The 11,694-nt window shown below is 36.3% G+C and overlaps 1 long non-coding RNA gene across 1 annotated transcript; it reads right to left on the reverse strand.

Annotated features, from left to right (window-relative positions):
- Positions 1-6,635: 6,635 nt before the first annotated feature.
- On the reverse strand, positions 6,636-11,659 carry LOC149097011 (uncharacterized). The gene is made up of 4 exons (XR_016204131.1): positions 10,368-11,659; positions 9,527-9,614; positions 8,806-8,891; positions 6,636-7,568 (listed from the first exon to the last, which is right to left on the reverse strand). It is a non-coding gene; the product is annotated as an uncharacterized LOC149097011 (long non-coding RNA).
- Positions 11,660-11,694: the final 35 nt, after the last annotated feature.

Here is an 11,694-nt window from a genome sequence, read left to right on the forward strand (position 1 = left end):
TATTAGCGTGGAGTAGCCAATGTTTACCATGTATTTGCTCGCACAAAATGCGGTACCGGCCTCTGTATATTTTCAAATACGCTTGCCCGTGTTTTTCCTCGCTTTCGTCGTGTGTTCCCTTGCGTTTCCGCAATGTAGAACCCTTTCATGAGTTCCCGGTTGGTTCGCCGTTGTTCTCTGTACATTCGCTGCGGGTTAAGCTTGCCTCCGCGGTCCATTATACCGTGCGTTCTCTTGTATGCCGTTTTACCAAGCGCTTCCCTGCGCCTTCCCCTTACATTCGCCTTGTGTTCCATTACATTTCCCGTGCGTTTTACCCTGTGTTCCGCTTGCGCTCCACTTTACAAAGCCCGTGGTTTTTACCACGAGGTCCATGTGGGTTTATTCCTGCTCATTCGCCGTGTTTCTTTGCGAATTCTGCGCGTTTCACCATGAGTTCCCTGTGGTTTTTTCTTTTTCTTTTTTTCTTTTTTTTTTTTTTGTAACTTTTCCTTGACAATTCAATCGCCCTGTCTTTTCGTCATTTCTTTACATTTGTCGTGTGTTCCTTTCGTTTCCCGTGTGTTCTGTCCTGTGTCAGTCCGATCGTCCCATTGTCGGTAAGGAATCTCCGCGTTTCACCGTGTGTTCCCCGTGGGTTACCCGTTATCTTTCCTGTACATGTGTGTTTCCTAGCGTTTCAATCAGTTGTGACACCTGTTTCCCGTGCATTGCGCTATACGTAACCGCGGAGTTTCACCATGAGTTCCCGGTGGGTTATCTTTCATTAACATTCTCCATGCGTTCCGTTTCGTTTGCCGTGAGTTCCGTCTTGTGTCCCCGTTGCGTTTCACTATACAGAAACTATGTGCTTCATTATCTCCCCGCTAATTTTTCCTATAAATTCGCCGTGCGTTCCCTTACGTTTCTCGTGTGTTCCACCATGTGTTCCCCGTGTGTTTCTTTAAATGGAACCCTTACGTTTTACCATGGATTCCCAATGGATTCCCTCCCATTCCCGATCAGTAGTCTTGTGTTCTTTTGCGTTTCCAGTGAGTTTCGCGCCCTGCGCTCCTCGTACGTTGCGCGACACGGAGCCCCTACGTTTCAGCATAAGTTCACGGTGGGATCCCCAATATCTTTCCTGCACATTCACGGTGTTTCCGGTCATCTTTCCCTTGATTTTCTTCTTATGTCCCACGTGGGTTTCGCCAGGCTTTTGGTTTATTTTGTGATATTGTCTTATGTCCTTTGTTTATTGTACGACTATTAGTCGAACAAACAAGCACAAGAAACGAATTTTACATAAAGAAAAAACCTCGAGACACAAAAGCATAAAACTCAGGTTTGTCTTTTCGTGTTTTTCCTTCATGTAAAATTCAGCTTATCAATGTATTATGCATGTTCATCATTTGCCTATTTGTCCTTTACAAAGGTCTGCCTTTTAGCGCTCGTTATTGTAAATCAAAAAGCTAAAAAAGCCTTACCTTTTTGGGCTTCTGCTTTATGAATTCAGTATACCCTTTATTCCGCAGGGAAAAGATCCTTTCCGTGCTTTGAATTTGTTGTACAACCACATTAAAAGATAAGTTTTAAAACGGTATCTTTCGGCATGAACTCACAGAAGCTCAAGACAGTGCGGCAGTTTGAAACATCCATTTGTTACGTCAGTATGCGTCATAGTCACGATATTCGTCATAGCGGGATTTCAAATGTTGCGCGCGCAGTTTTGCTCATCATGTTGCTATGAAGTTCCAAAAAGAAAGACCCCTTGACAACTCTTTTCTCGTGTAAATGGGACTAGGAGAGTTAAAAAAGGAGATCAGTAGAAATAAGGTGAACTGGAATGTACCTTTTTCCATGGTTTTATTCATTGGAACTTTTGCACCGCCTGTTGTGTATCTTTTCTTTCTCACAAAGTTACTTTCTCAAAAATCTCCAAAGGAAAAGTGTCGCGCGACGTTATAAAAGGGACATTTTGATTCCTAACTCTTGCAATACTTTCTGTTTTCCAATGTTGCAGGGATATTTTAACGAAATTACGAGCGCCATCCATTCGATTAAAAATTTTGGTTTGAATTTCAGAAAATTTCCAATGACGAGTGGAACACAATTTCCGGAATATCCGGAAAAGAGGAAAAACTCGCGAGGTATTCTGAAATTTGCGTAAATTTATTACCGGGAATTCCTATTCAATATGGTTTTCCTCCAGGAACTTTGAGAATTTTCAGTTTCAGAAATTCAAATATTTTCAGTTTTTCTGGAAATTTTCTCAGTAAAATTTCCGCACCATTTGTCTTTGTTTCAAAATTGTCGGCATTTTTGGTTGAATGGAAAGCGTCCTACATTTCAATGTCAACTTTTCTTACATTTCCATGCCGAAATTGCGAATGACTTAAACAAAACGTAACAACTATGTGTTATGACATTCTTCTACGCCAATCGTGATTCGCTCACTGAAAAAGGGTATAAAAAAATCTGCACAAAAATTTGTTTCGTATTCGTCAGCGATTGATTCGTGTTTCTAATCCATATTCATGCAAATTGTAGCATGTGCTTCAAACCAAACAGGTCGTTGAAGTGTGTAGACGTGTCTTTGGTGTGAAGGCAAGTGTATACTCTTGAAAGAAGAAGATGCTCGCAAGAAGAGGGAAATGAAGCAAGAATGAAGTCTTCCTGCTTTTACAGCCAAAGGTGAGCATTTTGTTTGGAAATTATTGCCTAAATTTTGTTCCAAAAGCTACAAGAGTTCGAGGCGAAGTAATCGAACACGGACGCTATCTGTTAGCTTTGAGCGCCGCTTTAACTACCAGTAACCAAAAGGAATGCGCACAGAGTTTAATGTGCCATTTCAGAAGAGCTTTGCAAATTTCAGTTGGAAAATTGTGCTGCGGTGCCAAGAGCTTTAAAAGTTTCACTTTGGAACTTTCCAAGAGTTTAACCTCTAAACATGCTTTTTAAATTTACCTTCCAATGTCAGTTATTCGAGATTGTGAGGTGCGAAGCGCTTTTACAACTAACCGTAATTAAGGTGACATGCTTAAAAATTAACATTCGCTGATCAGGAAATTGCTCATTTCTCTTTTTAGGAAGACTTGTGAGAAGAAGAGAAGAGGAGAAGAGGACAAACTGAATTCATTGAATCAGGAGGAATAACTACAAAGATAAGAACTTTGAAATAATTAACTGATTCTAGTAAAAATGTTGGCTGATAAAATATCTAAGTTTCAAAGTTTCAAAGCAAAATTCTCTCTCAGGGTTTTATCAGATCGCATTTATTGATTGTCTTGAACGAACCATGAAATTGATGAATACCAGAAAGTCGATCTGAAATTGGCGTCAGTTACTTCAAAGAAGTTAAATCTCGGCCATCATTTCTAGGTGTAATTTTCAAATGGTACTGATTGTTTTGCAGTCATCACAACTGACACAAGTTTAGGGCAATCGCTCGTGAGTTTAAAATTTCAGTGATTTCATATACTTTATTTGGAGGAAAATCGTTAGATCACTTTGATTCAAATTGGTGGGTTATTCAAAGTAAAGATCAGTTTCGTAAGTTTTGTCGCGAAAGATCGCTCAGAGTTGGTACACGAAAAATTTCTCAACAATCAGTACCATCAGTTACAAGCATTATAAGTTCCTATGGTTACAACTTCAGTTGATGTTACTGTGTTGTTGTTTTTTAAGGTGGCACTGTAGAACAAACGAGGATTCCAAACAATTTAAGCAACAAATTAAACACTTTCGTGTGTTTTTTTTTCCGTCAAACAATGCAGCAATGTATGATTGCCTTGGAAGCCAAAATTATTTTCTTTTGTTTCTTTTTCTGTTTGCTTGTATTTGAAATTTAATTAAGAGGAAGAAAATAACTTAAACGACAATTTTTTTGGATTTGTTTTCTCTGTTAAACAATGTACCAATATGTGATTGTCTTGGAAGCCAAAATTATGTTCTTGTGTTCTTTTGTTTGCTTTTTTTAAAATTTAATTAAGAGAGCGTAATATTACTTTTCCGCGTAAAAATCTTGAGCAAAAGAATTTACTTTGGCCTAGCAACACTCGACATTTTCTAGAAGACAATTACAAAATTATGTTGACGCACACTGAAAACTCGAATGTGCCATCTTAAAAATATGAACAACTTTGTTCCATCTGCTGAAGTTCAGTTGGCAAGAGAACACCAGCAATGCCATAAAATATTCAAAAAATCATTCATATGTCATCACAGTTAATATAGCAATTGGTATAAGGCATTATGAAGTCCTGTATCAAGCTATGTTCTCTTGCCGTGGGTAAGCTTGTAGATAAAACCCTGTTGCCTGGTTACAAGGATATCAATCGATTAGCGGCCGTAGGATATTCGGGATTTTCAGTTATACAGACCAAATAATCAAATATTTTTTCATTTGATTTCTTTAAACCCATGAAACAAAATTTAATAACAAAAAATGCAACCTACGAGACTTGCTATCAGAGAAAATCGATGATATGAGAAGAAAACAAGTCAATTGAACAGAATCTAATTGTCTGGTTTTATTGCAAGAAGTTGTTGTTTCAGTTCTGCTAACATTGATATCATTAAGAATGAAATTTTTCAAAGGTTAAGTCAGGAGAAAGTTTTCCTACCAAAATATCTAAAAATAGTAGTAATATTGCTGCCAAAATCGATCAAAAAAATCCTTTTGTGTCGAATTGTATTTAATCGTCTGGGTTTGTAAAATCACTATCCGGTTTTTCCTTTTAGGATTATAGAGCAAAAACTAAACTTGCTCTGTTTCGTGTGGAAAAAATTACTGATTAGTAATCAAAACACCAAAAAACGACGGATTTCATGTTAAAGAATCACCACTTGTCTGGATCTTGTTTCATGGGTTTTGTGAAATCAGTCTTCTGTTCGTGTTAACATAACGGAGAATAAAATCAAACGGTTTATTTTGGGAAAAAAAGCATCGCTTAATAGAAATAAAAAGAGAGAAAGAGAGAGAGAAAAACAAAGTAAAACCAAACAGACAACGCAATTGTTGTTGTATTCTTTCTGGTTGTCTGGTTTTGTAAAATAACTCAACGCTTTTTTCTCTCTTTGATATTTTGATTTTAAGAACAAATTCAACAAAGAATGCGTTTTTCACGTTCAAAACATTACATTCAATTTTACAGATGCGAAACAAAATTTATTAATCATCAGAAACAATTTAAACAAACATGATTCGTTTTCTCCTGCTAACATAAACAATTTTAAAAATAAAAGATTTGGACACAATTTTTGAAATTATATTTTTTTTTGGCTTGGACATTTACTGATATAAGGTTTTTGTTATCTTGAAAACGTTGCGATCGAAGCATTAATTGTGAATTGATTTAAACAGCCGTTGCAACTGAATTTTGAAAAATGTTATGTGTTTTGGAATTTTTACTCGTATCATGCAAAGGTTTTTCTATACAAATCAAGCCACAGTTGAAAATATAGAATTTAATATCAAACGAATTTTCTCAAAAAAATATTTTTGCTCTGTATAACCTGGTCTGTATATGTTTTGGTCTGTAAAACCTTCATTGTTTCTTGTGTGTATTGACAAGCAATAGGTCGTGTTTAAGGATGGGTTAAGCCTAACACAGTGAACTTTGATCAGGCATTGGTTTTTATCTAGTAGAAAAAGACCTCTTCTGCCGCCACTCGATGTAACACAGAATGCTTTGAAAAACAAATGAATAATTTCGAGCTGATTTCAAAGTTAGATTGAAATACAACTAATTTTACTCTGTAAGAATATTGTCGCAAGAATTTACAAACATGGCGCAAAGCTGTTGAATTGTCTTGTTTCTGAGCCTTTGAAGCGAAAAATTATGACTGTGCTCATGTTATCGTCGCCATAGCTTACAAAAAGTAGGATGAGAAACTTGAATTGGAAAACAAATAAATAACTTCAAGATGATTTCAAAGTTGGATTAAAATAAAACTGATTGAACTCTGTTACAAGTTTGTCGCAAAACAATTTAGTTGTCATGTTTTTGTGCCCTTCACGCAAAAAAATTATTAATTTGTTCATGTCGTTGCTATGGCTTACAAAGAGCAGGATATGGAATTATATTTGTTTACACAACAGGCTAATTGTCCCAGTATAGGTAAATTACCTTTTAAAGCCAGGTATTCGAAATAGTTTTTCATTACGTTTTCGAGTTAAATTTAACCTGTGTTACAAACAAGAAGTGGCAGCTGAAAGGTCTTGTAATTATCAGATAGAACATGGCAAAGCAAATAGCTTGCCATGTTGCTTATCTTTATAGTACATGTTAACACCATCTCGTGCAAAATGTTTCAGAACTTAAACGGTTTCGGATATATTTGGCGGAAATTTTTCGAGATAGAAAGAGTCGAAAGTACGTTTTATCGCGTTAAAAATTTGCGAAACGGCTGGTTAAATTTTTCTTTGTCTCAAAATTTTTTTACACGAGGTGGTGTTTACATCTTTTGGCGGGAAATTTCAAGGGAAGCCATTTTGAATTTTTTGTCCAAAAAGTTGTCAGGGGAAACGCTGTGCAAATGTTTTCAAATTTTCCCGCCAAAAGTCTTAGTATAAAGAGGGAACATTTTTTCTTGACACCTTTTTAATTGACGTAATCGAACATAGATTAATTAATTAAGATGAATAAAACTAATTGGAAGACAAAACACTTGTTGTTTATTGATTGAATATATATTAAGAGATAATAAAAAATGGAATGAAAGCTTTACATCTTGTTGTGTTTATTGACTTTTAATTACAACGAAGAGAGCAGACAATAAACAATTGAACTCATTGTCAATAAAACTACAATTGAGAGTAGTAGATAAGACTGACTAAATAAACTACTTTGAAAAAATTTTTTAAAAAAAACGGCGCATGCGTATTTTTGGCGCTCGTATTTTTTCTAAGTTTTTTGGCGGGAAAAATAAAAAATTAAACAGATGTTACTTACAGCAATTATAGCGAGAAATTTTTTTTAAAAAAACGGCGCATGCGTATTTTTAGCGCCCGTATTTTTTCTAAGTTTTTTGGCGGGAAAATTAAAAATTTTTTTAACGGATGTCACTAGTAAAACAACTTGGAGACAAAATTCCGCATTAAGGTCTTGAACTTTACTGACATTTAGATTTTACAAACAAGTGGAAAACCCTTAACGCAAAGCCGTGTATACTCGACGACTGGTTTTCAAAGAGTCGAAGGAACATTTTTATCTGCTTTACTTTCTAAGTAATCTTGAAGTCTAGCTCATTTAGTCTTTCTTTGATGTAAACTTGTTTACAGAAACAGGTGAACAGTCCAGAGTTTTAAATAAATCAACAAGACAATTTTAGCTGCGATTGTTGTTGGGCTTTTAACACTGTTGTAAACTTGTTCTGACTGTTAATGGTCTAAAATTGGCGAGAAATGTTTTGGAAATGAGCAAGACAATTTTAATTGCAAGTGTTCACGTGTAATCTCTCTTGAAGTGAAAATCAGCTTATTTCGTTTTCTACCTGTGCTGTAAACTTCGGTTTTACTTGGTTGATAGTCTCGGCTCTTCGTTTCTCCTCGATTCTGACGTGAAGCTCCAAACGACCTTGGCAATCTGCAAGAAATAAAAATAAATAAATCAGTTATTACAATTATTCTGAAATTCTTTAAATACAGCCGAACGTAAGCTTTTCTCTTCTTAGGCGCCGAACTCTATCGACAAGATAAAAAATAATAAATTGAGGTCTAAAGGCTAGCGTCTGCATGGTTGTTAAAATCTTAATCCTCAGCTTAACAGCTGATTAATGAAAGTTCTTTTTGAAACCCGTCATTCAAACATGTAAGTACCACGTTCAATAAATAATAGCTAAGGCGACTGAAACTAAGGATGTTTTCCTACTGTTGCTGCCGATTACTGCCGATCGCTTTGAAAATCGAAAACGCGCACGCAGAATTTCCTTTTGCTCAGCGCATTTGCTGCGTGTCGATAAGAATGTATATTTAAAAAATAGAGTTGACCCCCTTATATTCCACACCAGTTAGGTACCATATTATTTTTGCTCTGAAAAATTATAGTCCTTTGCAAATTTCAGATCCGTGGGGAACACGAAACCTTCAAATTAATTGATCAGATGTCCGAGTTTATTCTCAGTAACAGGTGAATTAAAACTTGAAAAATATATCTGGAAAAAACTGTGATTGCACCAGTTTTGCGAACGGGAATTTTTCAAAAGACAAACGACTGAATATAAAGCTTATTAAAGTGATCGATTCATAACGTTTAGCAAAGAAAACTACGAATTTGTATCCTTCTCTACCGGAATTTTTACTTGATTTTCAGGTAAATTCTCGTTCGATGTTTGATGGCAAATAAGAACAGACTGGTCTTTCGTGGGAATCCCCCTTAAAAAAATGAAACTGCTCTATGCGGAAAAATAAGCGAAAGTCACTCTCAGATGACAATTTCATAGGCCCGTTATTCTAATTTAAGGCTGTAAAGCGTGTAAAACGATGGAAATACCTTACTAGGCGTTTTTGTTTCTCGTTACAAATTGATTAGTACAGATATGTTTTACGATGGAATCCCTAACCTTTGGTTACACTACATGTTAAGACCAGGTTGCTCAAACTAGTAGGATCAACTGAGCCGATTAACAAACCAACATTTGTCACAACTGCAAACTGAAAAACCGTTTTTGCTGTTTACTTGTGGTTTGGTTAATCTCGACTGAACTGAAAATAATCAGAAGTGAAAAACACCTTTTCAAAACGACAAATAACATAATCCTTGATTCGCGTTAGTCAGCTTCTGATCAACCAGGCCGGACCTACAACTTAGTTAATCAACGTACCTCTTTAACAAACGTTTTCAAGTTGTCCTTCTCTCCCGTGTGGCATTTGATGATTTCCAGCCTTTTCCATCCCATACACTTCACATCTGCATTGATAGAGACAAGCAACCAATTAATATATGCTGAACATGACTAATGAAATGTGAAAGTGACCTAACGAAAATATTGTAAGTAAGGTGTTTTGCTTGTATAAAAACGAAAATAACAGCACAATAATAACACATAAACCACGAGAGTGTATGGATTCGGATCGATTTGTACCAAAACTTGAGGGGAGGGATGTGAGGACGTGACAGTTTCTTTCCTAAAAAGGGGGGTTAACATTTTCCCACCCTTCGGGCCTTACTTTCTTCCAAAAATGGGGTCGAAACCCTGCAGTATTGCAACACGGCTCGTACTTTCTGGTTATTCATACTGGAAAAAATCGATACATAATGTTTGGTTTCCTGGGGTATCCTCAAGCAATTCTATGCTATTTTTTATTAAACAGCTAGACTCGATTCAAACGCAAAGCGAGAACGTAACGGATTTTAAGTTCTATTAATGTAAATGAATACCTTACACAGATGTAATTGTTAATTAGTAATGTACATAATTGTAGATAGATACAAGACCCCACAAGCAAACCTGTTGAAAATCACAAAATCGTGTTTAAATAAAGGATTGTCGTCGTTGTTGTTATTCTTCAATATATCTTGGGGAAAATAGGCATTGTACTCACCTATTGCTGTCACTGATTCAGAGAACACGAATGAAGCTCCTGGCAATGCTTGTAAGTCGTTCCATCGTCAGTGAATATCATCCCGAAACTGTCAAGAAAAATGCAATAAGAAAATACATCCCTTATGTTGGTTACGGAAGATAGAAAAGTGTGAGAGTTAGGAAATGAACAACACGGGTCTATACATTCTTGCAGTCTTTATTTCCAAAAAGTTAATTCTCCCTGCTGACTGTAAGAAATATCTTTTAAGATCGGTTCTGAGAATTCGATGTTACATCAAGATAATTTCCTCTTGTTAAAGATGTTATTTATTTTAAACAGAAAATGTTGTTGATCATGTTTTAGCAGTTAAACGGTAGGTACATACAAAGGGTGTTTGGGTAAAACAAAATTCAATCCAAATATTTCGAATGCAATCCAATTACTTGATCCAATCGTTTTATTTCCGATTTGAAGAAATCTTAACATCGAGAAATAATACAATAATAATATAACAGTCTACCAGAGCATGTAAAAACCCATAAGGTGTCATAACACAGATATAAGTATCCACAAACAGAGGTTGATATTACAGACGGCCACAGACCTATGCACTTATTAGCAGGCAGGGATAAGACTATTCAAGAACGGGGCATTACCCAGTACAATGCTCAAAACGTTCAACTATTTTCAAACACTTCACTAAGGCTTACAAGACAATTAAAACACTGACGACTAAAAAGTACAAAGATAATTTTAAAAGAATTTACTTAACGAAGAAGAGAATATTCAACAAGGTACATTCAATATTGATCGGTTGGCTTCTCGAGCGGTTCACAATGCTTGAAGGCGAACAGCTTACCTGAAATTTCACTTCTTGTTTCACACAACGTTGTCAGACGATCAAGCGTAAAGCGTTTCTTGCTTTTCCACGTCCTTATTTGTTCAAACTTTCCAACTAAGCGACCAGTAGAAACATACCCACACAACTTCAACTAAATTTAAGCAAACGTGGTCGTTGAAGAAGGAAAATTTTCGCACATGCACTAAACTGAATGCATTAATTCTGCATAATATTAAAGGTGCGATTCGATTGGTGAAATTTGAACTATGGCAAATTTGTGCATACCTATTCAAACTAGCCCCCGCGAAACGAAGGAACAATTTTCTTTTTTTTTTCTGGGAGAAATTGTTTGATTTACAACAAGATGCTTGATGGAAATGTTTGATCCATCGTTTAGCTGAGGTTGTAAATGTAAACTTGGAGGATGACAAAAAAACAACTAACAAAACAAAACAAAACAAAACAAAACAACAACAAAAATATGCGCAATATACAATGGCTCTGCCTGTGCGCTATACATCCTGGTACATTTCTCAGTCGTCCTTTTTAAAAACGAACAACAACAAAGGGAAACAAACAAAATAGCGGACGAAAAGTACGGAAAGAAGAAAGGAAGAGAAGCAATCACATGCTGTTTTTAATTAAAAAAAGTCACTTCTACCCATGTTCCCTCTCACTTCTTCTCTAATCTTTCTCATGGCCACCCAAGAATTATCTCCCTCTTCACACGACTCGTTTAGCAAGAACCAGAGAAGAGGAAAAGGCGGGGAATTTCCTGTTACGCTCCCTTGCACACTCGATCCAGTCTTCACACGGTCACTTCTCACGCGCGCGAACACAGTCGGCCACAGTTTCAGTCAAGGGAGTTGAATGAAATTTTAATGAAGTTTCGCCAAGCAACATGAAAATTACTCTTTATACTTGCTTATGTTCGATCTGATTGGGTGACAGGAAACCTAATTGTCTAATATTGCTTCATCGACGATGTAAGAAAACCAAGAGGACTGATTGTAGTCGGCTATGAAATGACCTGGCTTCGAATGGAAAGGAATTTCAAAATCTCATATACATCGAGTTACAGGCAACACTGCATGCACTTTGATTTAACACACTCAATTGATATCGAAGATTTGATTCGTTATAAAGCACTCTGTAAACCCGTCAAAGCTCAATACCATCATGGAAGACATTGACGTATTCGCTGGGGCTTTTCGTTATACCTGGGCTTGCACTGAAGTTGATCTTAAATGTAAACGTTTTTAAAAGCGAGCACGGCTGGCAAATAGTATGAGGAATGAAAATGAAGGCGAAAAACGTCCCCCCCCCCCCCCGCCCCCCATTTTCG

This window comes from Orbicella faveolata, unplaced genomic scaffold (assembly GCF_042242905.1).
Source record: "Orbicella faveolata isolate gen_17 unplaced genomic scaffold, um_ofav_v1 contig_47, whole genome shotgun sequence".
NCBI lineage: Eukaryota > Metazoa > Cnidaria > Anthozoa > Scleractinia > Merulinidae > Orbicella > Orbicella faveolata.